The sequence below is a fragment of the Aquila chrysaetos genome, chromosome 10 (assembly GCF_900496995.4).
Source record: "Aquila chrysaetos chrysaetos chromosome 10, bAquChr1.4, whole genome shotgun sequence".
NCBI lineage: Eukaryota > Metazoa > Chordata > Aves > Accipitriformes > Accipitridae > Aquila > Aquila chrysaetos.
Genome location: NC_044013.1, coordinates 23964523 through 23977160, shown reverse-complemented (window position 1 = coordinate 23977160; position 12638 = coordinate 23964523). Strand labels below are relative to the sequence as shown.

At 37.5% G+C, this 12638-nt stretch overlaps 1 protein-coding gene across 9 annotated transcripts in view; it reads right to left on the bottom strand.

Annotated features, from left to right (window-relative positions):
* The window catches only part of PIK3CB (phosphatidylinositol-4,5-bisphosphate 3-kinase catalytic subunit beta), a 117180-nt gene that overhangs the window by 62502 nt on the left and 42040 nt on the right, over positions 1 to 12638 (bottom strand). For 4 of the 9 annotated variants that reach the window (XM_030028245.1, XM_030028246.1, XM_030028244.1 and 1 more), the window contains one exon: positions 2072 to 2191. The exons of 1 other annotated variant lie outside the window; for it this stretch is intronic. The gene's annotated coding sequence lies outside the window, so the exon portion shown is untranslated. Of the gene's footprint in view, positions 1 to 1564; positions 1613 to 2058; positions 2192 to 12638 lie in introns of all 9 variants that reach the window. 4 more of the 9 variants (XM_041127036.1, XM_030028250.1, XM_030028249.1 and 1 more) reach the window with 3 other exon arrangements.

The window sequence follows — 12638 nt, the reverse complement described above, 5'->3', positions numbered from 1 at the left end:
AGTAGCTGCCTTTAGCACTCAGTCCCGGGCCCAACTGGGGCATGGGGTTACTTTTCCACAGCTGTGAGATTCAGCATCTGCTTTTAAGACTTCACGAGAACTTCACCTGGCTTTTCACCTGTGACTATAGACACTACACAGACTTTATTTTAGTGGGTTTAGTACTTTCATGAAGGATTCCAATTGCAAAATACTTTGTGATGATTGAAATCTATACGAGCATACATGAATGTCCAAATCAAAACAAACCAAAAAAAGGTTCAAACATATTTCCCCAAAAAGGACAAATTAGAATTGATTTTAGGTTATAACATCTGAATTCTCTAAGTCCCTTAAAAAACAAAAGGGGGGGCAGGGCAGGAAACACAAATTTACTGGACGCTAAACACATGAGCAAGTTTTGTGCCTTGGCATAAGCCTGTAAACAATGATTTAAAATTACTAAAGCTGTCTCCAGTGGACATTTCTCATTTCACTTGTTAGGGGAGCTCAGTTTCAATTTTATTGCCCACCTGTTTCCATAACTTGATTACCAGAGTCAAGAACTAATTTGTCAAAGTAAGTGTGTAAGCAGCAAATAGGTATTATTTTATTTGGACATTGTGACAGGTGCCTGTATCTCTACTGTCTAGTAAGTCAGTAAAAGACAAATAACTTTATACAACACAGTTTCTGAAAAATATCAGAGGTCAGAATTCAAGTATCAGGTGCTACAAGAATCTTTTGCAAGTATGTTTACGGGCCACTTGACATATGGCCTAGATCAGGAACTGATACAAATTTACACATGTTGACTTCAAATTGTAGCATTTGCTTCAAGTATTTACAGAAAGGGAACTAACACGCACATCAACCTCTTTAAATCCATGTTTAATTGAAATGTTACAATTTATTTCCTGCCTTTAAAAAAAAAAAAAAAGTTATCAATCCAAATGTGTTATTCCACCAGCTAAAAACACTGTAGAAAAAATACCAAGTAGGAAAAGTTTAGCTTGTCTGACTAGGTTTCACAGATGTTTTTCTACCCAAATTATGACACCATGTACACATCCCTTTTTAAAGAAGAAGCTAAGAAGAGTCATTTCCTCTTGGCAATAAAGCAATATGCCAAAATATACTCGTTGTAGACTAAAACTATTTTCCACCCCCTTTCAGTGGCCAGATATTTTTCATTCCTAACTATGCATTCAACTGTATTTCCAATGACTCCTGCAGAATTACATTCACATATCACATAGCATGAGTAAAATCTGGATCAAACAGAAAATGATGCAGATTTTTCCCAGTTTCTAACCTCTATAAGAATATGTGTAAACATCTTACAATACAATGCAAACAAGGTGACAGAAAAATGATTACATTTCCCATCTCAAGCAAGTGAAGCACACAGAAATTAAGAATTATACTGTACCACTATATAAACATTTAGGTATCTAGTAGCAAAAGGTGTAATCCACAGTCCCCAAGTTAGGTAGCTAAACTCCTTATAACATAAATGAAACACACACATCTCAGCCTAGAATTCACAAAAGCTAGAAGTTAACTAGAAACAGTGAAGATGTATCTGAGATCCATAAATTGAAGACTTATGCTAGTTTGATGGATGATGAAACTGCAATGAGACAAATATTAAAATACTGACAACAAAAATATCAAAGTCACACAAAAAGTACCAGGAGTGAAAAGTTACAGCCAAAAAACCAATTATATTTTCAAATTCCCTGGAAGATACAGGCAGGGCTTTAACTTTTGCTAGCAAATCAGGGCTTATATGTAATTACATCTATACTAGGCCCCTTCCTGCTCAAAACCATGCCCAGAATACATAGGAGCCAAGAGAAAAATCTGAAGCCTATCTAAATTTCATAAGATACAACTGCTTCCAAGATGGGAGATGCTTCAGTAAAGAGTCCAAAAGATTGTCCATTACCAGCTGATCAACTGAGTATGGAGTCACTGATTTTTTTTTTTTAAGCAACTATAATGAAGTTAAATACAATAATAGCCTAATAACCATACTACTGACTTTACAAGCAAAAAAAAAAGAAAAAAACCCACCTCTAATACTTACTCCAGAGAACCTGTTCCTGTTTCAGTCTGACTGTGTAGTGAGGACACTTTTATTAAACACCATTTTCTTACTATTACCCTTGTTTTCTCAGAAGGTTCCACAAGATGACTTAAATGTGACCTAAAAAAGCAAAACACAACATAATGTAATTAACCAAATGAGAAAATCAGCAATTTATAGTTGGTTTAATAGCTCCATAAACTTTTTGTGCAGAAATATCTAATTAACCACACATTTTCATTCTCTTTGAATACTACAGTACCATATTCACATTACATAATCTAACTGTTAAATTAATATCAAATCCTCAAATGCTCAGTTACAAGAAAGAAAAAAAGGAAAGGAAAAAATATGTAGAAGATACCTATATTGTTAGAATAAATGGCATCATAATCATGAATAACATAGTCAAAAACATTTTTTAGCTGCTACAAATATTTTTCAATTTTTTGTACATTGAATTTGGATCATATCAACAGATGTCCATGGCAATTAAAGACAAAAGAAAGGGAAATAGAGTTGCCTTCACTCTCCTAACCACATCTTCTCTTCTACGCTTGGCTGTAAGCTAGGTTTTTTGGGTTTTTTTTTTGTTTGTTTGGGTTTTTTTTGTTTTTGTTTTTTTTTAAAAGACTGTAATGTCATCTGTAGTTCTATTGTGGAGAATTTGAGTTGATGACACAAGTGATCCCATCTTCCTATTCATATTTCAACTTGTGAAACAGCAGGAGAAAGGTTCAATAGGTCTCTTCTTATCAACATCCTGTAGATGTACAGGACAAAATACCTCCACAGAGCCAAGACATCTCCATTTAGCTCTACCTTGCAAACCAGGGTCTCAGCAAAGTGAAATAAACAAAAAAATATTTAAAACCCCCTTGAGAACAAAGCAGTGCTATCAGTTTGCACTGATATTATCTACAGGTTTGTAGGCCAAGCCACAAAACACAAGGCACGTAACTACACTCCTCCTCCCATAAACAATTCTTTTTTCTAAACCACACAAAGTAGTCCACACTGTGCTTGTAGGAACTCAACACAGTACAGTGATCAGGGATGAGGGCTGTCATTCCCTCTGTCCCATGCAGAGCAGAACCTCTCTAGGGATCAGCATGTAGAGCACCGTGAAACAACTTAGATTTCTTCAGTGGCTTTGAGGGAAAAATAGTTGCTGCCCCATCTGCTTAAGTTTGAAAAAATTAAGTTACTGCTCGATGCACAATCTTTTGAAAACAACCTTGTGGTGCATAAAGGTATGAACTAGTCCAGAAACCTCTCACAATTAAAACCTAGGAGCCTACAGCACGCAACAGCCAAAAAGGAAGACTAGAGAAAAACAAAGGCAGCCTTAACACAATTTAGAAGTTGCAAGGACAAAGGAACAGTGTGAACCTCTTATAACCAACGCTAAAGTACCAGTCTGGCATTAATGTTTTACAGCCATGTCAATGTTTGTGTTTACGGAGTCAGAAAAATCAGAATCAATAGCTAGTGGCCAGAAGGCAAGAGCTTGCGAGGGGGTGTGAAATGCATTATACTATAGATACAAGATAAACAGTCATTATTTCCAGAACTTCCACCTGAGGAAGAAATCTTTCATGATCCATGGCCCCTCAAAGGGGGGACGCAGTGTATGTCTGAAGTACATACACTGAAGTATGGGGCAGAAGCAGGATGTTATTTTAACTAAAAATTAGATATCCCAACCTTCTAGAGGTCTCTGGCTAACTAGTCACGTGATGACAAATCAGATGGTGGGAGCCTAACGCGCCATTCTAAATTCATAGGAAACCTTTCACGGGAAACCTATCAACACAGCAAAGAATGCTGTTTTGAAATTGCATATATGCCACTCTGGTATATACGATATAAATTTAACCCTAACAACAACCGCTTCCATAGAGGTTGGCAAACCACAGAGAAGCCTCCCAAATGCAACGTGAGAATCACAGGCAAAATGCACTATACTAGTATTCCAGTACCAGCACTGATACACTGGAAAAAAACGTGACCTTATTCCTTCCCTATACCATACTATCTACCCATTTTATTAAGTTCATAAATGGGAACAATGTGTAACACAGATGCGTTGTCAGATTTCTTGACTAAAAGTGCATTTAAAAAAAAAAAAAAAAAAAAAAGAAAACCAAACAAGGCTGGCACTAAAAAAAATGAAATGAGCTTTGTGAAATAACTCAAGTACAAGAAGAGAAAGCAGGCAGTCATATTAGTGCAGCAATTTTTGCTCTGAGCCGCCTTCTGTCTCATTCTTTCCTTTCTCTTCACACCACATAGTGCAAACTGTGACCTGGAATGGGAGACAGCTGCTTGGCTCCTATCGTGCTTCAAATCATTCCCATCTTAGAGTCAACCTCCTGCACTGTACTCATCTCTAAGACACTGGTGAGGCAGGGAGAGCTAATGCTCCTCATGCCTTATTCAGAATTTGGTGAGAAATAAACACATAGTAGCACAGTAGTCAATGCACTGGCATCCAATCTGAGGGTTAAGCACATGCATAAAGCCCAGAAAATATCTAGGGTCCATAAATTGTACACATTTTACAAGCCAGTACATTGTGAATAGCTCCTGTCATAGTTTATCAGTTCCTGTGTTCTCCACAGTCTCTTGCTTGATAGATTTCTGCACGCTTCCCTACAGCTCTCTGTCCATTTCCCCCTCTATTCTCACAGTAGTTTGCATCTCCACTGCAATTCAGACATGACATTGACAATAGGCTTCCTCCTGGTCCTCTGCAAGCAACCCTACACTGAGCATAGCTAGGGGAATGGCTAGCCCTCCAGACCTTAAAACACTTCTGATGCATACAAACTACCCACTCCTATATTCAAGCATTAGAAACAAATCCTTCATTACAGGATGACAGTGTGCAGCTTTATTTTTCTAGCTAACCAACCTTTCTGTTTTTCATAACAGCCAAACAGAGGTTACAAGAGATGGTTATCAGCGTAACTGCAGATCACATCATGGTCAACCCTTCATGTGCCAGTACACTTTCTACCTTCAAAGCCTTAGAGGAAAATTTTTCAAAGGCTGATGACTATTTTACCTAACAGACCAAGGTACAAACGCTGCAGGCCTTTTCACTACTATAAACAGGTAGTGAGAACTCCAAACTACATAAGAAACATGCAAGCATAATTTCTGGGAACAGAGTAAGGACCAGAAAGACTTGAAGCAACTGCCTCAAGCAGTGAACACAAACTGGACTCTGATGAGCACACACCTTTTCCCCACTGCATCTCTCTGGGGAATGTGGGAAAAAATAAAACTGTCACCTGGACATTACCAGCAGGGCCTCCTTCATGGGGGTCTGTTGACTGTGAGCTCAGCCAAAAACACAACACAAAACCACCTTGGGCATTTGCCCTTGGGTCCACACTCATACCACTTCCATGGAAAGTACCACCAGGGACCTAACAGAGATCCTATTCCATTTCAGCTTGCAGCTCCTGCATGAGAAGTTGTATTTTGTAAAATAATCATTTTTGAGAACCCTTTTGTCACACCTTTATTATATAGATACTGTTTTTATGCAAATTGTAACTGTTTTAGAAAAATCATTAACAATCTTATTAAATAATTCGGGAATCAAAATTGTGTGGTGGCAATCAAAATGCCTGTGACAATACAGTAAAACTTTCTACAGTTCTATAGCTACCCTCTAGACTTCTTTACGTCCACAGAAACACTTATGAATATATGAAAAAAAATTGTACCACAAGGGAAGAAAGGGGGAAAATGTACAAGAAACTTTTGCCTAAAACTCCTGTGTGGCATCTAATGTAAAACAGAAACAATTATAAGCCAGGGAAGTAGGCCACTCAGAAACAAAAAGAAATTAAAAAAAAGAAAAGAGAAAAATTCATTCATAAGCAATATAAGATGCCACACAAATTACTGGGCTAATTGTGGCCCTATGGTCTTCCACTCTATAACAATTTCTAGACCCATCAGATAGGCTCCTCTGTGAATTCTGCCAGAGCACACAAAGAAACCATTTGTTAGAGAGGATACTCCTGGTTTGCTTTAGGATAAGGAACTCTGAGTGGGTTGAATGATATGATATAGCAGTTTCTTGAGTATCTTCCTCTCCGCAAATAAATCTTCTACTCTGGAAGGATGCACCAAGGAAGTCATCAGGACCAGCGCTGAGAGCAGTAGCAGAGGTTTTGGACAGCGACACATAGAGAAACATACAGCTAGAGTATTTTATAGCTTTTGGTTCACATCTTCAGCTACCTCAAAGCTGTCTCGTGCATTTCATGCTCTCAATAGCACTGAAGATTGGACACATGAATGTCAAGCTGGATTAGCTGCTGTAGCGTCCACTCAGCAATGAAGAAACTCACCATTTCACTGAGTCTGAGACAAGAGAATTAACCATCAGTAAATACACCAAGTATCTTCAAATGAAAAAAATTCTGAGAAATATAAAGCAACATTCTTTTCCCTCCTTCCTCAGTCTAAATTTCAACAATAATAGGCACAAAATTCTTCAAGAACTTTCACTATCAGTAATTAAGCCATTATAACCCAAGTTCAGGAATTAAAATAGTGAGAAAAAGAAGAACTTGCAGAAGTGCACATTTGACTAAATCACAGCAACTTCTGACTTCCACATACTGCACATCTTAGTGCAAATGTTGAAAATGCAAGTTAAAGTCTGAATCTGAAAAAATTATTTCCTATATATTGCATGGTGTTCTGTGCAGACTGATCCAAACAGTAAAACTGTACATAAACACCATCCTAATTATGCAGTACCCATACTCTCTTCAATGGCAGAGACCAGTTTTGACCTTTTAAAGGCGGCACTTATTTCTGCACTAACATCAAGAGACAAAATATTTTATTGATAATGGACAGTGTGCTGCTATACACACAGCAGTGTTCTTCCTGTGTTCTACTTTCACAGGTGGTGGTGGTTGGTCAAAAAACAATAATATCCTTTTAAAAAAAACAAAAAAAAAAGCCTCAACCTTTTCTGAAACCTGTCACTTTAAAATGCAGAACACAATTGCTCTATGAAACCCATCTATCTCGTAGGAAATCTTTTAACCAAAACAAAACAGGCATATAGCTATAAGCTCGCATCACGTAAAAACACCCACAGAAAATAAAAACAAAAAAAATAAGCAGAGACAGAAACTGCAGAATACCAAGCTGTAAGCCAAATGAGTTGCAAAAAGAGATCTATGTCGGAACTACAAGTCAGTTCACAGCTTTTCCTTTTCCTTAAGAGGGACAAAAAAAGACCACAAAGCATTTTCATGAATAACTAAAAGATGTGGGTCAGTGTTATTCTTTAAGTTAAATGGATAACAGTTAGAAACATGACTTGAAGCTAAATTCAGTCACATGTCTTCATTAAGAAGAACTCAACATCATAATTATATTTATTCAGTGGGTGATTCAGAGCAGGAGCTCTGTACTCAACTGCTATGAATCACCCTCTAAAGTAGCCATGTTCACTCTACCCAGAGAGAAGCCTCACTAAACTATGGCTTACCTCTCTCAAATCCCCTTCAGTGTCCAACAGGCTTGTTTAAAAGAAATTTATACTCATACAAGCACATAATAATATGCTTTACAATAAATCAGATGGTTTTTTACTTGGTGTACACACCCTACTGAATTCCTCTCAGTTTAGAACTGTAAGACAATACTAAAAAGATCTTGCAAGTTTTCATCAACTCTTTATTTTGAAAATACTGATTTCTAACAGGGTGTCAGTTACTGACATTTGAATTTAATTTCAGCAGGGTTGGGGGGAAGGGCAGGCCAGGAATCCCTCTTTCACAGTGATATATCCTGATGGTGCTCAGGGTTAAGTTACCCAGTAATCTTCCTACTCACTGTAGTTTAGAACTCAATACGATTGAAGTTGTGAGGCAAATGACAATCTTTTGTCCTTACAATAAAGTCAGCAAGAGAGCAACAGACTTAGGGTTCTTACTGGCACTGGAAAATGAAGGACCTTCCACTAAAGGAGCAAAGAACAGATACTTCCAGATGGCAAGGCATCACCTGCACAATTTAGGATCAACAAACAAAAATCTAACCAAAAATAATTTATTTTTATTTTCCCAGAATGCTTCAACCGTTTCTCTTCTGCTCTGCCACCTTCAAAAGAAATGCCTCTGGGCAAAGCAGAAGGGGAACACATCACTGTTAATGAAGCTTAACAAAAAAAGACTCCAGTAGACGGCAAATTTTTCCTCTCTCATTCTGTTAGGCAACCAATCATTCTCTGATTTGAGAGCAGTGTGCTGAAATCAAGATTAGCAAAGTCTCTGTATATGGGAGACCCTGCAAATGCGCTCAGTATTAGAGAGGGCTGGCTGCCAGTGCTGATAACTTACGACGACAAATGCAGAATACCAAAACATCCTAGGGGAGATTCGGGGCTAGAGAATGTACTAGATCTGAGGGTACTCTATAATTGAAAAAGCACAAAGTTCTAGGCTGCACGTGACCATTTTATAAAAACAGCAGCATTTTTATGATTTCAGATGACTCACAAACAAGTGCTTAGATTTGCTTTATATTGATTCATAAACATGCAGTCAAATGAGTAACACTTTTCAGCTCATTTCCAGTTCCGGGCACAAGTGATTACCCAACTGGTTCAGTAGCTCCAAAGCTGGTGACAGACTCATCTGTGTGAAGATGTAAGTTCTACTACCACCTCCTCCCAGAGCCCACAAATCACTTACACCTCCAGGCCAGTGCTGCAGCTTTTCTAAATCTGATTCACTAAATCTGGCTTACAGAAGCGAAGAATTAGAAGCTGTGGTCACAGAGCAGTACTCCTCTTCCAAGAAATCCATACCCGTATGCGTGCACACACACACGGAGTGTGAAGCTCATAGGCTTGAGGCTGAGCTGACTTAACCACTGAGCAGTAGTTTAGGCAGGTGCAAACAAATCCACCACCCTGCACAAGCCCTTGTGACATCTACAGAGATGTTTGCAAGAGTTAACGAACTGCCAATCAACTGGTCTGCAATCACTGCACACCCTCAGCAGTCATACTGCTAAAATTCATCTTTCTGAATACTAAAACAGATTGCAAGCAATAATAATAAAAAAAAACTGATTCTGCATGGATTTTCATTACATCTAAAGTAGTATTTGAAAACAGAAGTCTCAGGGAGGGGAGCATTAATTGCCAGCAGCACAGCAACTCCTATACCTGTGAGATGTCAGTGAATCACTGGTTCTTTTGGTCCTCTATCACACCATAACTATGCCCCATAGCTTTAAAAGTAGGTTTTAAAACAAAAGTAAGTTAATTATTGGGCATAACACAGAACACAAGGACTTGTTGAGGAACAAAATTACCTCTATAACATCATTTTTTGATAAAGAAATCTTATATTCATTTAATGAGCTCAAGGCCATTTTCAGACATTCTAAAGTTTATGAAGTCCTTCTCCACGATTTCCCTCCGATTGGCTTACACTCTGAAAGACTTAAGTTGCGTAGCTCTTGCTGACTAGGCATTTCCTCAGAATTCAGGATATCTGGATATAGCCATTAATTGTTGATGCCTTTTCTACTCAACTAGTGTGTCACAGATGTAAAAACACTGCAAAAAACCCTACTGGTTCCACCCAAAACTTACTAAATGAATATTTACTTGCATTTTAGACAGAGAAATAAACCAGTGAGTCTTCATCTTGGCTCTGCAAAGATCTTATCACAATTATTTAGTTACTTGAAACATTATTAATAGGACTACTCGTGATTTGTTTCTTATGATCTCTTCTGTGCAGTCTGTTTTCTTCACTACTTTCACATGCTGATGTTTCACTTCCCATTTACATTCTGTTAAATGCCTAATATGGTGAAACTATGCAAATTTACTTCTATTTAGTTCCCAAATTCTGCTTTTTGTTGTATGCATATTTAATTGTATATAAATGACAACACATTAGTAGAGTTATATAGCAAGACTAAGCAATTAATTTTTCAGTAACTAATTGTTATGAGCCATTTTGTGAAGCTACTTCCCACTCTGCTCCAGATAGCAGTTTAAAGGCTCTGTTCTTTACGATTAAAACAAACTGCAAACTGTGGATTGCAAAAGATTACGAACGAACACAGTAGTGTCTAGCTATGTATACTTCAAAGAGATGCTGCTGCGGTCCAACTTGCTGTTTGATTCCAAATATTACCCATAATAAATATCAACAGTATGTCATCACTAACATCATGTATATAGTAAATACTATCTGAAATCAAAAGCAATCATTAAGAATATTTCTTGTGCTGAAGAAGGAAAAATTCAAGCATCTAATAAATGCAGTCTACACCTTCAGCTATATCCAACACTCAAAAGGAAATCTATTAAGCTATTTTAGGTAATGAAACACTGCATTTTAATTTGGTCTTGCTCCCTACTCCCCCCTCTTTCAGGTAGTGAGATTTCTATTGCCTCATATTCCAGTGCTGAAAACTCGGGGTGTTATCAAAGGACTTGCAAGTTATATGCCAGAAAGTGCAAATTCAGGTTCTTGGTGTGTGTACGGAAACCCTCCAAGAACCTCAACTGTGTTACAAAACAGAAAGGGAGAGCATCACTAGGGGAACATGGAAGCAAGATGAGCAGAGTTTGAAGAAAGCAAGGACAGCCACCCTCCTGCTCCTATTAGCTGCTCAACAGCAAACCTGATATGCATTTAAATGGGTGGGGAAAAACAGGCAAAACTGAACAGAAAACTAATAGCAAGCCTGAATAAAAGTCTGGGCTTTTGGTTTAATTCTTACACTTCCTCTGAAACATTGAAATGACAGAAGCTTTACGATATCCCTATTCCTTCTAGCCCTTACATATGAATTTAAGATTGGCAGTACAACAACAATCAGTGTACAGTTTACAATATAGAATGTATCTGGGAGTGATTTTGAGACCAAATTTTCTAATATAAAATTAAACAATCACATTCCCAGGTTCTAATATAATCCTTTACATTATTACCTATAGCAAGATTATTTTATCCCTTTTGTTAACTATTTTTGCTTTAATATAATAAAAGCTGCAATGCAATATATATTGACAGACTGTCTTCCCTTAATGCCTCTACCTAAAAGTTCTATAACCTTCTCAATCATCTGGTACATCCATTATTTAACAAGAAAAAAATGTGTGGCTATCAAAGATTCTGTCTTCCCAGAGCTGATAAACAATTCCTAGTATCACCAACAATTTTGATTTTGTTAAAAAAAACCAAAATTCCCCTCCATATTAATAAACTTAATCGTGTTTCTTTATGAAAGTTAATACGTATCAAAACCAGGAAGAATAGCTCAACAAGTATAAAGCTACCAGACTCTGTTCATGGAAGTTTGGGTCGGTTTTGTGTGGCTATTTTGAGGTTGGTTTTTGTTGGTGTCGTCCCCCCGCCAAAAGTAAAAATATCAAGCGTAATTTCAACATGACAACTCATAATAGTACATAATTTAAGAACCCTAAATTTGCACTCCCAGGCTAGAAGCAGGGTAGTGCTTAGGTTAAAAAACAAAACAAAACAAAACAAAACAAACAAACAAAAAAAACCAAAAAACCAAACCCACACACCACACCAAAAAGCCGAAATGACCTCCCTCTCATCAAATCAACAGTTCAAATCTGGATTTGGATCCAAAAGTCAGATTTGACTAGTATTTATATGTTTTACACTGCTTTTAGATGTATCACTGAAAACTATAGAAACACTTGATGTAAAAAAAATCCAAACAAGCAAACAAAACCCAACCTAAAAACCTCTATTTTCATCAGCTGCAATGCTCAGCATAGTAACAGACTATACAGCATTTTTCAGCTTCCTTCATTAATGTACTGAAACCTTTTCATTAAAGAACAATCTTTTCTACAGGCTTATTTCTGACAGAAGTAAAAGCTTTTTGTGGCATCAGGGAACACTGCAGTGAGAAATTTACTTCTATGTTCTGAGAAGGAACAGAGCTATAGTCATACTAGAGCTGTAACTTGCTCCAAGCACCCTTTTCAGTACATTGCCATGTGTATTTCCCTCAGCAAATTTTGCAAAAAGAGTAGCAACAGTTATGACCCCATGTGACAGCAGCACTGGCAGAGCACAGAAATACTTGGGAAATAAGCCTCCTCCATAAAGCAAGCAACCTGCTTGGCAGATCTCTAACACAGGTGAACAACTTCTTACCCTTAGTATCACAGATCCTATGGTGAATATAACTGCTCTAACCAGATTAAGAATAATTCTATATTCAATATGATCAAATTGCAAAGCAATTCCTGACACTGAGATGAACTATGAACAGCAAGATGGAAAGAATAAACTACAACCCTCTTAACTTTCTGTGTAACGTCTCTAAAACTGCAAGACTAAAGAGGAACCTGACAAAGGCTGGACTGAAAAGGATATGTTCCCTGACACTTTCACAGGCAAGATGTGGAAGGACTGAGAAGAGGAGGCAGCAGATGCATTCTGGAGAATGTATTTATCCTCCTGCTACCACTGAATTACGAGATCAATATTTACATCAGTTTCTGGCAATA